This window comes from Centropristis striata, chromosome 2 (assembly GCF_030273125.1).
Source record: "Centropristis striata isolate RG_2023a ecotype Rhode Island chromosome 2, C.striata_1.0, whole genome shotgun sequence".
NCBI classification, from domain to species: Eukaryota; Metazoa; Chordata; class Actinopteri; order Perciformes; family Serranidae; genus Centropristis; species Centropristis striata.
The window spans coordinates 19,407,330-19,420,967 of NC_081518.1; the positions used below are offsets into that span (position 1 = coordinate 19,407,330).

General features: G+C 48.5%; 11 non-coding genes and 1 pseudogene across 11 annotated transcripts; all 12 read left to right on the plus strand.

The window, feature by feature from the left end:
• The first annotated feature begins 5,095 nt into the window (after positions 1–5,095).
• LOC131960964 (U2 spliceosomal RNA) lies at positions 5,096–5,276 on the plus strand (annotated as a pseudogene).
• A 510-nt stretch (positions 5,277–5,786) lies between these two features.
• On the plus strand, positions 5,787–5,950 carry LOC131961035 (U1 spliceosomal RNA). Its single transcript, XR_009389821.1, has one exon. It is a non-coding gene; the product is annotated as a U1 spliceosomal RNA (small nuclear RNA).
• A 612-nt stretch (positions 5,951–6,562) lies between these two features.
• Positions 6,563–6,753, plus strand: LOC131960013 (U2 spliceosomal RNA). Its single transcript, XR_009389571.1, has one exon. It is a non-coding gene; the product is annotated as a U2 spliceosomal RNA (small nuclear RNA).
• A 510-nt stretch (positions 6,754–7,263) lies between these two features.
• On the plus strand, positions 7,264–7,427 carry LOC131961105 (U1 spliceosomal RNA). Its single transcript, XR_009389833.1, has one exon. It is a non-coding gene; the product is annotated as a U1 spliceosomal RNA (small nuclear RNA).
• A 612-nt stretch (positions 7,428–8,039) lies between these two features.
• On the plus strand, positions 8,040–8,230 carry LOC131960699 (U2 spliceosomal RNA). The gene has a single exon (XR_009389733.1). It is a non-coding gene; the product is annotated as a U2 spliceosomal RNA (small nuclear RNA).
• Positions 8,231–8,740: 510 nt separating this feature from the next.
• Positions 8,741–8,904, plus strand: LOC131961172 (U1 spliceosomal RNA). The gene has a single exon (XR_009389844.1). It is a non-coding gene; the product is annotated as a U1 spliceosomal RNA (small nuclear RNA).
• A 612-nt stretch (positions 8,905–9,516) lies between these two features.
• On the plus strand, positions 9,517–9,707 carry LOC131960020 (U2 spliceosomal RNA). Its single transcript, XR_009389572.1, has one exon. It is a non-coding gene; the product is annotated as a U2 spliceosomal RNA (small nuclear RNA).
• Positions 9,708–10,217: 510 nt separating this feature from the next.
• On the plus strand, positions 10,218–10,381 carry LOC131961180 (U1 spliceosomal RNA). The gene has a single exon (XR_009389845.1). It is a non-coding gene; the product is annotated as a U1 spliceosomal RNA (small nuclear RNA).
• Positions 10,382–10,993: 612 nt separating this feature from the next.
• On the plus strand, positions 10,994–11,184 carry LOC131960668 (U2 spliceosomal RNA). Its single transcript, XR_009389727.1, has one exon. It is a non-coding gene; the product is annotated as a U2 spliceosomal RNA (small nuclear RNA).
• Positions 11,185–11,694: 510 nt separating this feature from the next.
• Positions 11,695–11,858, plus strand: LOC131961187 (U1 spliceosomal RNA). Its single transcript, XR_009389852.1, has one exon. It is a non-coding gene; the product is annotated as a U1 spliceosomal RNA (small nuclear RNA).
• Positions 11,859–12,470: 612 nt separating this feature from the next.
• Positions 12,471–12,661, plus strand: LOC131960026 (U2 spliceosomal RNA). The gene has a single exon (XR_009389573.1). It is a non-coding gene; the product is annotated as a U2 spliceosomal RNA (small nuclear RNA).
• Positions 12,662–13,171: 510 nt separating this feature from the next.
• On the plus strand, positions 13,172–13,335 carry LOC131961198 (U1 spliceosomal RNA). The gene has a single exon (XR_009389858.1). It is a non-coding gene; the product is annotated as a U1 spliceosomal RNA (small nuclear RNA).
• Positions 13,336–13,638: the final 303 nt, after the last annotated feature.

A 13,638-nucleotide genomic window follows, 5' to 3' on the forward strand; every position in this document is an offset into this window, starting at 1 on the left:
ATATTGAAGTTTCGACCTGAGGACATCAACTGTATTGTGACACTACCGATGAACAAAGGTTTTGATGTAAGCTTTCGCACGGCCATGACTTTTCGAGAATTTTGCAACCGGTTTGAGACTGAGAAACCCCAGTTCTCCGCTTTCAACGTAGAGAAGCTGACTGACAATACATTTAAAACTGTCATTGTCAAGATGTTCAATGAAACAGTGAATGCGGACGACATTTGTCATTGGCTGGGTAGATTTTGCACTGTGAAAGGCTAGGCTACCAAGGTGAGAGATGAAGATGGCATTTGGACTTGTGCCTGGAGGGTCCCCATCCAACAATGGCAGGACCCCCAGGGCTTCCAGGGCTTGAAACATCTGCCATCCATGATAGTCTTGGGTAACAACAGGGGCTACATCCACTACCAGGGACAGCCCAAGCTCTGCCGCAAGTGTGGTGAGCAAGGGCACCTGGTAGAAGCATGCCAGAAAACAGTGTGTGGTAAATGCAGAGAAATTGGTCATACCTTTGAGGAATGTACCAATGGCAGAAAGTGCAATCTTTGTGGAGAAACAAACCACCTCTTCAGAGATTGCCCAAAGTCTTTTGCCAACAAACTGAAAGCCACAAAACAAAATGGCAGACAAGAGGAGCCATTTCAAGAGCTGTTTGAGGATGGGCTTGAAAATTCAAACCTCCCGCCAAAACCTGTGACTGGTGAACAGGAATCAGGTGAGGTGGGAGAAGGGGAGGGGCCTGCATGTGCCACACCGATAGAGAACGGAGAAGAAGGGGCAATGCAGGCAGAAGGCGGAGCTTGTTCAGAAAAGGAAAAGGAACAGCCACAGGATGACAGCGAGGATGCCTCCCTCCCCAACGCCCAAGAAGCTAAGAGGCCCTTATCGGAATTGTCTTCTGAGTCTCCTGGAGTCTCAGAAAAGAGGGCAAGAGCTGGATACTCCTCAGACAGTCCAACTGTGGAGGAGTCCAGAGTCTTTCCCTCCAGTTCCCCAAATGAGGTCTCTTTCCTCAGTATAGCTCTAAGATCAACCCCTAAGGACTCCAGCAGCAAACGAGAGGAGCTTTCAACCCCCGGAGTCCGACAGGGTAGCGGAGCGCAACCCCTTCACCTTTCCCCCATAAGGCTGAAGGAAGAGCTCCATACACAAGCATCAGATCTTAAAAAGACTTTTTAACATTGACTATCCCCTCTGCTTCCTATTAAAATGTCATACGTGTTATTTTTAACCATACTCATGACACTCACCTTCTCTACCATCAATGTGAGAAGTGTGAAGTCGAGAGTTAGAGCCCAGAGTGTTTTATCTTTTCTAGACACTGTTAAGTCAGATGTGTTTTTATTACAGGAGTGTGGCCTCCCCTTTTTAAAGCCATACACACAATGGAAGAATTTATGGCCAAATACATCCCTATGGTCCGGATCAAATGAAAACAAAAATGATGGAGTAGCCATTTTAATTAAAAACCCTCTTGTCTTGGTGAAGGGAAGCACAGTGGTGAGAGATGGCCGGGCACTTTTAGCACAATTGACTTTTATGGGAAAGGATTTTAACATCCTAAATATTTATGGTTTTATAGACAAAAATGACAGGTATGACTTTTTAGAAGACTTGCAGTCCCACATGCTAGGCAGGGCACCATTAGTCGTAGGGGGAGATTTTAACTGTATTTTAAGCAGAAATGATAGAAAAGGAGCGGGAGAAGATTTTAAGGTTGATAAAACATCAGTTTTATTGCAGAATATGTGTAGGGATTTTAAACTGCTGGACTGTTTTAAAACAATGCATCCCAGAGAGGAGGGCTTCACCTGGTGCAGTGGTGATGGCACCAGAGCCTCTCGCATAGACTACCTTTTATCCCGTGATTGCCCACCAACTGATGCTAGATTGACACCTGTTTTCTTTTCTGATCACGCTATGCTTTCATGCACCCTCTCACTACCTTCTGGTGTGACTTTTGGAAGTGGTCTGTGGAAGCTCAACTGCTCCCTTTTAAAAGATAGGGAGGTAGTTAGGCAGTTCAGGGAGCAGTACCAAGAGTGGCAGACCCTTCAAGACTTTTACGAGACACGTGCACACTGGTGGGAAATGGTGAAGGGAAGGACTCAGACTTTCTTTAGACAGGTAGGGAAGAAGAAAAAGGATAAGGAAAAACGATGCATGCTGGGACTGCAAAAAAGACTTCAGCGCTATTTTAATCTAAACCAACAGGGGATGGATTTTAATGAAGAGATTAAACAAATCAAAAGAGAAATGTTGGTTTTAGCAGAAATTAAAAGTAAAGGCATCATAATAAGAAGCAAAGAAAGGGACATAGAAGAAGGGGAAAAATGCACAAGATACTTTTTTAAGAAAATTTTAAGTAAAGGGGGAACCATTTTAAAACTGAAAAACCAGCAGGGAAATACAGCAGAATCAACAAAAGAAATCAAGGAGCATATTGAACATTTCTACACTGAACTATATGAAGAAAAGCCCGTAAGAAATGACACCATCAGGGAAGTTTTAAAATCAATTGAAAAAACAATAAGCAACAGTGTGCTTTTAACCCAGGATTTTACTATGTTTGAGCTGAATAAATGCTTCCAGAGTTTTAAACCAGGGAAGTCTCCAGGAGAAGATGGGCTACCTCTTGAATTTTATTCGACCTTTTGGGACATTTTAGCACCTGACTTGCTTGCTGTTTTTATGGACTTGGAGCAACTTGACCGACTTCCTGATAGTTTTAGAGTAGGGATAGTGACCCTCCTCCACAAAGACAAAGACAAGACGGACTTAAGGAACTGGAGACCGATCACACTTTTAAATGTTGACTGTAAATTTTTTAGCAAAATTTTAGCATCACGTATGTCCTTGTTTTTAGATGAGCTAATCCACCCGGATCAAGCCTGTGCCGTCCCGGGGAGGAAGATCACTGACAGCCTCGTACTGATCCGAGACACCATCTGTTATGCGAGAGACAGAAACATCCGGCTAATAGTCCTAAATTTAGACTTTGAGAAAGCCTTTGATCGGGTCTCGCACCAGTACCTCTTTGAGGTACTGCCAAAAATGGGGTTCCCAGAGAGGTTTGTAGCTTGGGTGGGATTGCTGTACAGGGACATAACCAGCAGATTCGTCGTTAACGGGCATCTGACAAACGCAGTCAATATAAACTGCGGTGTCCGTCAGGGTTGTCCGTTATCTGCCCTCCTCTACGTTACTTGTATAGAACCACTGGCACAGGTCTTGAGAAGGGACAAATGGATCAACGGGGTAAGAGTCCCAGGGAGTGGGGGACTCGTATCCAAATGCATTTTATATATGGACGACATTAACATTTTATGCACTGATCTTTTATCTGTCAACAGGACGATGGACGTGACTGACTGGTTTGGACAGGCCTCTGGGGCAAAGCTAAACCGAAATAAGACCCAAGCCCTTTTATATGGACCATGGACTGCCAACGAGACGACAGGACTCCCCCTGACTGTGACACAAACGGACCTAAAAATACTCGGGGTCAAATTCGATAGGGAGGGGGGAGGGAAAACAAATTGGCCAGACATGGTAGGGAAAGTCAGACAGAAACTTGGGTACTGGGGATTGAGGGGACTGACTTTGGAAGGAAAGGTTTTAATCATCAAGGCAGTGATTTTACCTTTGCTTTTACTAATCAGTTCTGTTTTTATCCCACCCAGGAGAGTTTTATTAGATCTTGACCGAGCTGTGTTTTACTTCCTGTGGGGCTCCAAGTGGGAAAGACTCGCCAGGACGGTGATGAAATCGCCAAAGGAGAAAGGAGGAAAAGGAGTCCCGGACCTGAACCTGTTTTTAGGAAGCAGATATACAGCAAGTCACATCAAAGCCGCCATAGCCCCATCCAGAAACCCCAAAACGGCAGCAATGACAAGGTTCTGGATGGGGTCCTACCTAAGAAACCTAAAGCTTTTAAACCCTGATCTAAAAGTACCTGTGTCTTTTAACCTGCCGCCAGCCTATGCTTTTATTAAGACATTTTTAAAGCATTTTAACCTGGAGCAGGAGGAGTTGCATGTTTTATCTCACCATCGTCTTTTGATATCTGTTGTACAGGAGCGGGAACCAGTGTGTCCAGTGCGTGGGCTTGCATTTGGTGAGCCCTCAACAGTTTGGCACAACGTGAACCATTCCGCTCTCCCAAACAGACTCCGGGACCTGTCATGGATGGTGGCTCATGAGATCCTCCCAGTCAGGTCCGTAATGCACTCCCGGGGCATGGCAACGCTCTCAACCTGCCCCCGACCAGGCTGTGGAGAGCCTGAGTCGGTGAGACATCTGCTCTGGGAGTGCAGCGCTGCTGTAGACCTGTGGGCAATGGCCGGCTCCTTACAATTCCCTTACTTACCAGCAAGGGAGGTCCTTACAGCACAACTGGTGCTGTACGGGGTGGGCCACAGAAGCCGAACGGGCAACTTCGCGAATCAGTGGCTCACCCTAGCCGCCATAAAAGAAGCCATATGGACCTCCAGAGACTTGCTGGTAAGAAGGCGCAAGCAGATCCCCCCCGTGGCTGTGATCCGGATGGCAGCAGCAATGGCCCATGCGGCCAGAGCTGCAGGCGGCAGGCCTAGGACACAGCCACAAAGAAGAATCGCCTCTGCGCCCATTCGGACGAAGGAGCCGGAGCCACACAGGAAAAGGTCTCAGCAGCGACGGCCTGACTCTCCGGGTGAGGCAGGTGGGAAGGAGCAAAAGGGTGAGGATCTCCTCTGAGCACCAACACAGCATCCCGGAAGGAAACTGATTGGGGGAGCGGAATGAGTGTATCCTTGCGAAGACACACTGCGCTCCTGTACAACAGCAGACATTGTCAAACCTTTCAACAAATGAACTCCTATTTTAAAGGCTTTTAACATGGACACTTAAACAAGCTGACACATGTAATATATTGTATATTTTATGTAACTTATTACAACTTATTTTCTGTATGACCTTTTAATTCGTTTTAACGTTTTAATATGGTTTTACAGATTTTGCAGAATTGTTGTATTTAAGTCTATTTATTGTATTTAAAAAAACTGAATTTACGTGTGGTATTGATGTGAAACTACTGTAAAATGTTTTTGGAATAAGTGTCAATAAAATTCGAAAGAAAATCTGTTCTTATCAGTTTAATATCTGATACGTCCCCTACCCGGGGACCATATATTAAATTGATTTTTGGAACTGGGAGATGGATTAGGGGCTTGCTCCGTCCACTCCACGCATCGACCTGGTATTGCAGTACTTCCGGGAACGGTGCACCCCTCCTCTCTATGTGAAATGTAAAGCACGTTCGTTCCTCTGCCTGCTCTCTCAGCTTGCGGAACTCTGCCTTCCTGTGTGGCTGATGCTGTTAGCCTGAGTATTGCCCAACCTTCTTTCTGCCCCTGGGCTATGCCAGGGCAAATGTAATAGTTTGCCAACGTGACGCTCCGTGTTGGATTTGGATACGGGGACAATGAGCAGGCCTGTCCCAGCCGATGATGTGGACTCACAATATGTGTACACTTGTTAATGCTCCAATTTCATAGTGACATTCAGTGGGCGTGAACCTTTCTGCAGTGTCCATGACTCTCATTTTAAGAGCAGGAGGCAGCAAAAGGGAGACACGTGAAATGCATGCCTGTGCCCATAACATGAATCAAACAGGTCACTGTTTCCCAGTCTGCTTTCCACTGACCCGACATGTCAGGAGGAAGACAAACACATGCCTTCAGCACCATCAGTCAGCGTGGCGTGTCTGCTACAGGGCAGCCGATCTCTGAGCTGTGCAACTCATACTTACCTGGCAGGGGAGACACCATGATCACGAAGGTGGTTCACCCAGGGCGAGGCTCAGCCATTGCACTCCGGCCGAGCTGACCTCTGCGAATTCCCCAAATGTGGGAATCTCGACTGCATAATTTCTGGTAGTGGGGGACTGCGTTCGCGCTCTCCCCTGACATATACTGTGAAAATTAAAACAAGAGGCAACCCTCAAGTCATTCACGGGGGCTGTAAGCATTTTAGGCTGCTTGAAACGAAGCAGAGCTTACACGGTGATGCCGAGCATCAGTAAGCAGTGGTAGTACAGTACAATGGGCATATGTACGTTCAAGTGCCTGGAAATTGAAGCCCACTTCCGGATTGCTACCTTTGCGTTGAGCAACATATGCGCTAGTACAAGCGCAGGAAAGCACACAGGCCTGTTGGTAAATCTTTGTCATCTTTGGTAAAACATGCGGTATTGGCTTTGCTGCTGAAATGTGCATCAGCTGCACTTTGGTGGCATGTCCACCAGGGGCTGTCAGTGCTTGATTTGCTTTCAAAAACACTGACACTGCGTCACGAACTCTAGCAACAAGCAGAGTCCCTTTTCACCCAGAGAGAGCCACAATTTGCACATTTGCTTCTCTAAGAGAACATACTTTGGAGCGATTCTGAGAGGTTTTCCTCCACTGTCGTTGGTGGTACTCTTACTCGCGCTTCCCGAAACTGCTACTTGGGTTTTGAGAACCGGCATCGAGAGTGAGTGTGCAGCCAATCCGCCCTTCACCTCCGACCCTTTGACGGCATCGCTTCTCGGCCTTTTGGCTAAGATCAAGTGTAGTATCTGTTCTTATCAGTTTAATATCTGATACGTCCCCTACCCGGGGACCATATATTAAATTGATTTTTGGAACTGGGAGATGGAATAGGGGCTTGCTCCGTCCACTCCACGCATCGACCTGGTATTGCAGTACTTCCGGGAACGGTGCACCCCTCCTCTCTATGTGAAATGTAAAGCACGTTCGTTCCTCTGCCTGCTCTCTCAGCTTGCGGAACTCTGCCTTCCTGTGTGGCTGATGCTGTTAGCCTGAGTATTGCCCAACCTTCTTTCTGCCCCTGGGCTATGCCAGGGCAAATGTAATAGTTTGCCAACGTGACGCTCCGTGTTGGATTTGGATACGGGGACAATGAGCAGGCCTGTCCCAGCCGATGATGTGGACTCACAATATGTGTACACTTGTTAATGCTCCAATTTCATAGTGACATTCAGTGGGCGTGAACCTTTCTGCAGTGTCCATGACTCTCATTTTAAGAGCAGGAGGCAGCAAAGGGGAGACACGTGAAATGCATGCCTGTGCCCATAACATGAATCAAACAGGTCACTGTTTCCCAGTCTGCTTTCCACTGACCCGACATGTCAGGAGGAAGACAAACACATGCCTTCAGCACCATCAGTCAGCGTGGCGTGTCTGCTACAGGGCAGCCGATCTCTGAGCTGTGCAACTCATACTTACCTGGCAGGGGAGACACCATGATCACGAAGGTGGTTCACCCAGGGCGAGGCTCAGCCATTGCACTCCGGCCGAGCTGACCTCTGCGAATTCCCCAAATGTGGGAATCTCGACTGCATAATTTCTGGTAGTGGGGGACTGCGTTCGCGCTCTCCCCTGACATATACTGTGAAAATTAAAACAAGAGGCAACCCTCAAGTCATTCACGGGGGCTGTAAGCATTTTAGGCTGCTTGAAACGAAGCAGAGCTTACACGGTGATGCCGAGCATCAGTAAGCAGTGGTAGTACAGTACAATGGGCATATGTACGTTCAAGTGCCTGGAAATTGAAGCCCACTTCCGGATTGCTACCTTTGCGTTGAGCAACATATGCGCTAGTACAAGCGCAGGAAAGCACACAGGCCTGTTGGTAAATCTTTGTCATCTTTGGTAAAACATGCGGTATTGGCTTTGCTGCTGAAATGTGCATCAGCTGCACTTTGGTGGCATGTCCACCAGGGGCTGTCAGTGCTTGATTTGCTTTCAAAAACACTGACACTGCGTCACGAACTCTAGCAACAAGCAGAGTCCCTTTTCACCCAGAGAGAGCCACAATTTGCACATTTGCTTCTCTAAGAGAACATGCTTTGGAGCGATTCTGAGAGGTTTTCCTCCACTGTCGTTGGTGGTACTCTTACTCGCGCTTCCCGAAACTGCTACTTGGGTTTTGAGAACCGGCATCGAGAGTGAGTGTGCAGCCAATCCGCCCTTCACCTCCGACCCTTTGACGGCATCGCTTCTCGGCCTTTTGGCTAAGATCAAGTGTAGTATCTGTTCTTATCAGTTTAATATCTGATACGTCCCCTACCCGGGGACCATATATTAAATTGATTTTTGGAACTGGGAGATGGAATAGGGGCTTGCTCCGTCCACTCCACGCATCGACCTGGTGTTGCAGTACTTCCGGGAACGGTGCACCCCTCCTCTCTATGTGAAATGTAAAGCACGTTCGTTCCTCTGCCTGCTCTCTCAGCTTGCGGAACTCTGCCTTCCTGTGTGGCTGATGCTGTTAGCCTGAGTATTGCCCAACCTTCTTTCTGCCCCTGGGCTATGCCAGGGCAAATGTAATAGTTTGCCAACGTGACGCTCCGTGTTGGATTTGGATACGGGGACAATGAGCAGGCCTGTCCCAGCCGATGATGTGGACTCACAATATGTGTACACTTGTTAATGCTCCAATTTCATAGTGACATTCAGTGGGCGTGAACCTTTCTGCAGTGTCCATGACTCTCATTTTAAGAGCAGGAGGCAGCAAAAGGGAGACATGTGAAATGCATGCCTGTGCCCATAACATGAATCAAACAGGTCACTGTTTCCCAGTCTGCTTTCCACTGACCCGACATGTCAGGAGGAAGACAAACACATGCCTTCAGCACCATCAGTCAGCGTGGCGTGTCTGCTACAGGGCAGCCGATCTCTGAGCTGTGCAACTCATACTTACCTGGCAGGGGAGACACCATGATCACGAAGGTGGTTCACCCAGGGCGAGGCTCAGCCATTGCACTCCGGCCGAGCTGACCTCTGCGAATTCCCCAAATGTGGGAATCTCGACTGCATAATTTCTGGTAGTGGGGGACTGCGTTCGCGCTCTCCCCTGACATATACTGTGAAAATTAAAACAAGAGGCAACCCTCAAGTCATTCACGGGGGCTGTAAGCATTTTAGGCTGCTTGAAACGAAGCAGAGCTTACACGGTGATGCCGAGCATCAGTAAGCAGTGGTAGTACAGTACAATGGGCATATGTACGTTCAAGTGCCTGGAAATTGAAGCCCACTTCCGGATTGCTACCTTTGCGTTGAGCAACATATGCGCTAGTACAAGCGCAGGAAAGCACACAGGCCCACAGGTAAATCTTTGTCATCTTTGGTAAAACATGCGGTATTGGCTTTGCTGCTGAAATGTGCATCAGCTGCACTTTGGTGGCATGTCCACCAGGGGCTGTCAGTGCTTGATTTGCTTTCAAAAACACTGACACTGCGTCACGAACTCTAGCAACAAGCAGAGTCCCTTTTCACCCAGAGAGAGCCACAATTTGCACATTTGCTTCTCTAAGAGAACATACTTTGGAGCGATTCTGAGAGGTTTTCCTCCACTGTCGTTGGTGGTACTCTTACTCGCGCTTCCCGAAACTGCTACTTGGGTTTTGAGAACCGGCATCGAGAGTGAGTGTGCAGCCAATCCGCCCTTCACCTCCGACCCTTTGACGGCATCGCTTCTCGGCCTTTTGGCTAAGATCAAGTGTAGTATCTGTTCTTATCAGTTTAATATCTGATACGTCCCCTACCCGGGGACCATATATTAAATTGATTTTTGGAACTGGGAGATGGAATAGGGGCTTGCTCCGTCCACTCCACGCATCGACCTGGTATTGCAGTACTTCCGGGAACGGTGCACCCCTCCTCTCTATGTGAAATGTAAAGCACGTTCGTTCCTCTGCCTGCTCTCTCAGCTTGCGGAACTCTGCCTTCCTGTGTGGCTGATGCTGTTAGCCTGAGTATTGCCCAACCTTCTTTCTGCCCCTGGGCTATGCCAGGGCAAATGTAATAGTTTGCCAACGTGACGCTCCGTGTTGGATTTGGATACGGGGACAATGAGCAGGCCTGTCCCAGCCGATGATGTGGACTCACAATATGTGTACACTTGTTAATGCTCCAATTTCATAGTGACATTCAGTGGGCGTGAACCTTTCTGCAGTGTCCATGACTCTCATTTTAAGAGCAGGAGGCAGCAAAAGGGAGACACGTGAAATGCATGCCTGTGCCCATAACATGAATCAAACAGGTCACTGTTTCCCAGTCTGCTTTCCACTGACCCGACATGTCAGGAGGAAGACAAACACATGCCTTCAGCACCATCAGTCAGCGTGGCGTGTCTGCTACAGGGCAGCCGATCTCTGAGCTGTGCAACTCATACTTACCTGGCAGGGGAGACACCATGATCACGAAGGTGGTTCACCCAGGGCGAGGCTCAGCCATTGCACTCCGGCCGAGCTGACCTCTGCGAATTCCCCAAATGTGGGAATCTCGACTGCATAATTTCTGGTAGTGGGGGACTGCGTTCGCGCTCTCCCCTGACATATACTGTGAAAATTAAAACAAGAGGCAACCCTCAAGTCATTCACGGGGGCTGTAAGCATTTTAGGCTGCTTGAAACGAAGCAGAGCTTACACGGTGATGCCGAGCATCAGTAAGCAGTGGTAGTACAGTACAATGGGCATATGTACGTTCAAGTGCCTGGAAATTGAAGCCCACTTCCGGATTGCTACCTTTGCGTTGAGCAACATATGCGCTAGTACAAGCGCAGGAAAGCACACAGGCCTGTTGGTAAATCTTTGTCATCTTTGGTAAAACATGCGGTATTGGCTTTGCTGCTGAAATGTGCATCAGCTGCACTTTGGTGGCATGTCCACCAGGGGCTGTCAGTTCTTGATTTGCTTTCAAAAACACTGACACTGCGTCACGAACTCTAGCAACAAGCAGAGTCCCTTTTCACCCAGAGAGAGCCACAATTTGCACATTTGCTTCTCTAAGAGAACATGCTTTGGAGCGATTCTGAGAGGTTTTCCTCCACTGTCGTTGGTGGTACTCTTACTCGCGCTTCCCGAAACTGCTACTTGGGTTTTGAGAACCGGCATCGAGAGTGAGTGTGCAGCCAATCCGCCCTTCACCTCCGACCCTTTGACGGCATCGCTTCTCGGCCTTTTGGCTAAGATCAAGTGTAGTATCTGTTCTTATCAGTTTAATATCTGATACGTCCCCTACCCGGGGACCATATATTAAATTGATTTTTGGAACTGGGAGATGGAATAGGGGCTTGCTCCGTCCACTCCACGCATCGACCTGGTATTGCAGTACTTCCGGGGACGGTGCACCCCTCCTCTCTATGTGAAATGTAAAGCACGTTCGTTCCTCTGCCTGCTCTCTCAGCTTGCGGAACTCTGCCTTCCTGTGTGGCTGATGCTGTTAGCCTGAGTATTGCCCAACCTTCTTTCTGCCCCTGGGCTATGCCAGGGCAAATGTAATAGTTTGCCAACGTGACGCTTCGTGTTGGATTTGGATACGGGGACAATGAGCAGGCCTGTCCCAGCCGATGATGTGGACTCACAATATGTGTACACTTGTTAATGCTCCAATTTCATAGTGACATTCAGTGGGCGTGAACCTTTCTGCAGTGTCCATGACTCTCATTTTAAGAGCAGGAGGCAGCAAAAGGGAGACACGTGAAATGCATGCCTGTGCCCATAACATGAATCAAACAGGTCACTGTTTCCCAGTCTGCTTTCCACTGACCCGACATGTCAGGAGGAAGACAAACACATGCCTTCAGCACCATCAGTCAGCGTGGCGTGTCTGCTACAGGGCAGCCGATCTCTGAGCTGTGCAACTCATACTTACCTGGCAGGGGAGACACCATGATCACGAAGGTGGTTCACCCAGGGCGAGGCTCAGCCATTGCACTCCGGCCGAGCTGACCTCTGCGAATTCCCCAAATGTGGGAATCTCGACTGCATAATTTCTGGTAGTGGGGGACTGCGTTCGCGCTCTCCCCTGACATATACTGTGAAAATTAAAACAAGAGGCAACCCTCAAGTCATTCACGGGGGCTGTAAGCATTTTAGGCTGCTTGAAACGAAGCAGAGCTTACACGGTGATGCCGAGCATCAGTAAGCAGTGGTAGTACAGTACAATGGGCATATGTACGTTCAAGTGCCTGGAAATTGAAGCCCACTTCCGGATTGCTACCTTTGCGTTGAGCAACATATGCGCTAGTACAAGCGCAGGAAAGCACACAGGCCCACAGGTAAATCTTTGTCATCTTTGGTAAAACATGCGGTATTGGCTTTGCTGCTGAAATGTGCATCAGCTGCACTTTGGTGGCATGTCCACCAGGGGCTGTCAGTGCTTGATTTGCTTTCAAAAACACTGACACTGCGTCACGAACTCTAGCAACAAGCAGAGTCCCTTTTCACCCAGAGAGAGCCACAATTTGCACATTTGCTTCTCTAAGAGAACATACTTTGGAGCGATTCTGAGAGGTTTTCCTCCACTGTCGTTGGTGGTACTCTTACTCGCGCTTCCCGAAACTGCTACTTGGGTTTTGAGAACCGGCATCGAGAGTGAGTGTGCAGCCAATCCGCCCTTCACCTCCGACCCTTTGATGGCATCGCTTCTCGGCCTTTTGGCTAAGATCAAGTGTAGTATCTGTTCTTATCAGTTTAATATCTGATACGTCCCCTACCCGGGGACCATATATTAAATTGATTTTTGGAACTGGGAGATGGAATAGGGGCTTGCTCCGTCCACTCCACGCATCGACCTGGTATTGCAGTACTTCCGGGAACGGTGCACCCCTCCTCTCTATGTGAAATGTAAAGCACGTTCGTTCCTCTGCCTGCTCTCTCAGCTTGCGGAACTCTGCCTTCCTGTGTGGCTGATGCTGTTAGCCTGAGTATTGCCCAACCTTCTTTCTGCCCCTGGGCTATGCCAGGGCAAATGGAATAGTTTGCCAACGTGACGCTCCGTGTTGGATTTGGATACGGGGACAATGAGCAGGCCTGTCCCAGCCGATGATGTGGACTCACAATATGTGTACACTTGTTAATGCTCCAATTTCATAGTGACATTCAGTGGGCGTGAACCTTTCTGCAGTGTCCATGACTCTCATTTTAAGAGCAGGAGGCAGCAAAAGGGAGACATGTGAAATGCATGCCTGTGCCCATAACATGAATCAAACAGGTCACTGTTTCCCAGTCTGCTTTCCACTGACCCGACATGTCAGGAGGAAGACAAACACATGCCTTCAGCACCATCAGTCAGCGTGGCGTGTCTGCTACAGGGCAGCCGATCTCTGAGCTGTGCAACTCATACTTACCTGGCAGGGGAGACACCATGATCACGAAGGTGGTTCACCCAGGGCGAGGCTCAGCCATTGCACTCCGGCCGAGCTGACCTCTGCGAATTCCCCAAATGTGGGAATCTCGACTGCATAATTTCTGGTAGTGGGGGACTGCGTTCGCGCTCTCCCCTGACATATACTGTGAAAATTAAAACAAGAGGCAACCCTCAAGTCATTCACGGGGGCTGTAAGCATTTTAGGCTGCTTGAAACGAAGCAGAGCTTACACGGTGATGCCGAGCATCAGTAAGCAGTGGTAGTACAGTACAATGGGCATATGTACGTTCAAGTGCCTGGAAATTGAAGCCCACTTCCGGATTGCTACCTTTGCGTTGAGCAACATATGCGCTAGTACAAGCGCAGGAAAGCACACAGGCCCACAGGTAAATCTTTGTCATCTTTGGTAAAACATGCGGTATTGGCTTTGCTGCTGAAA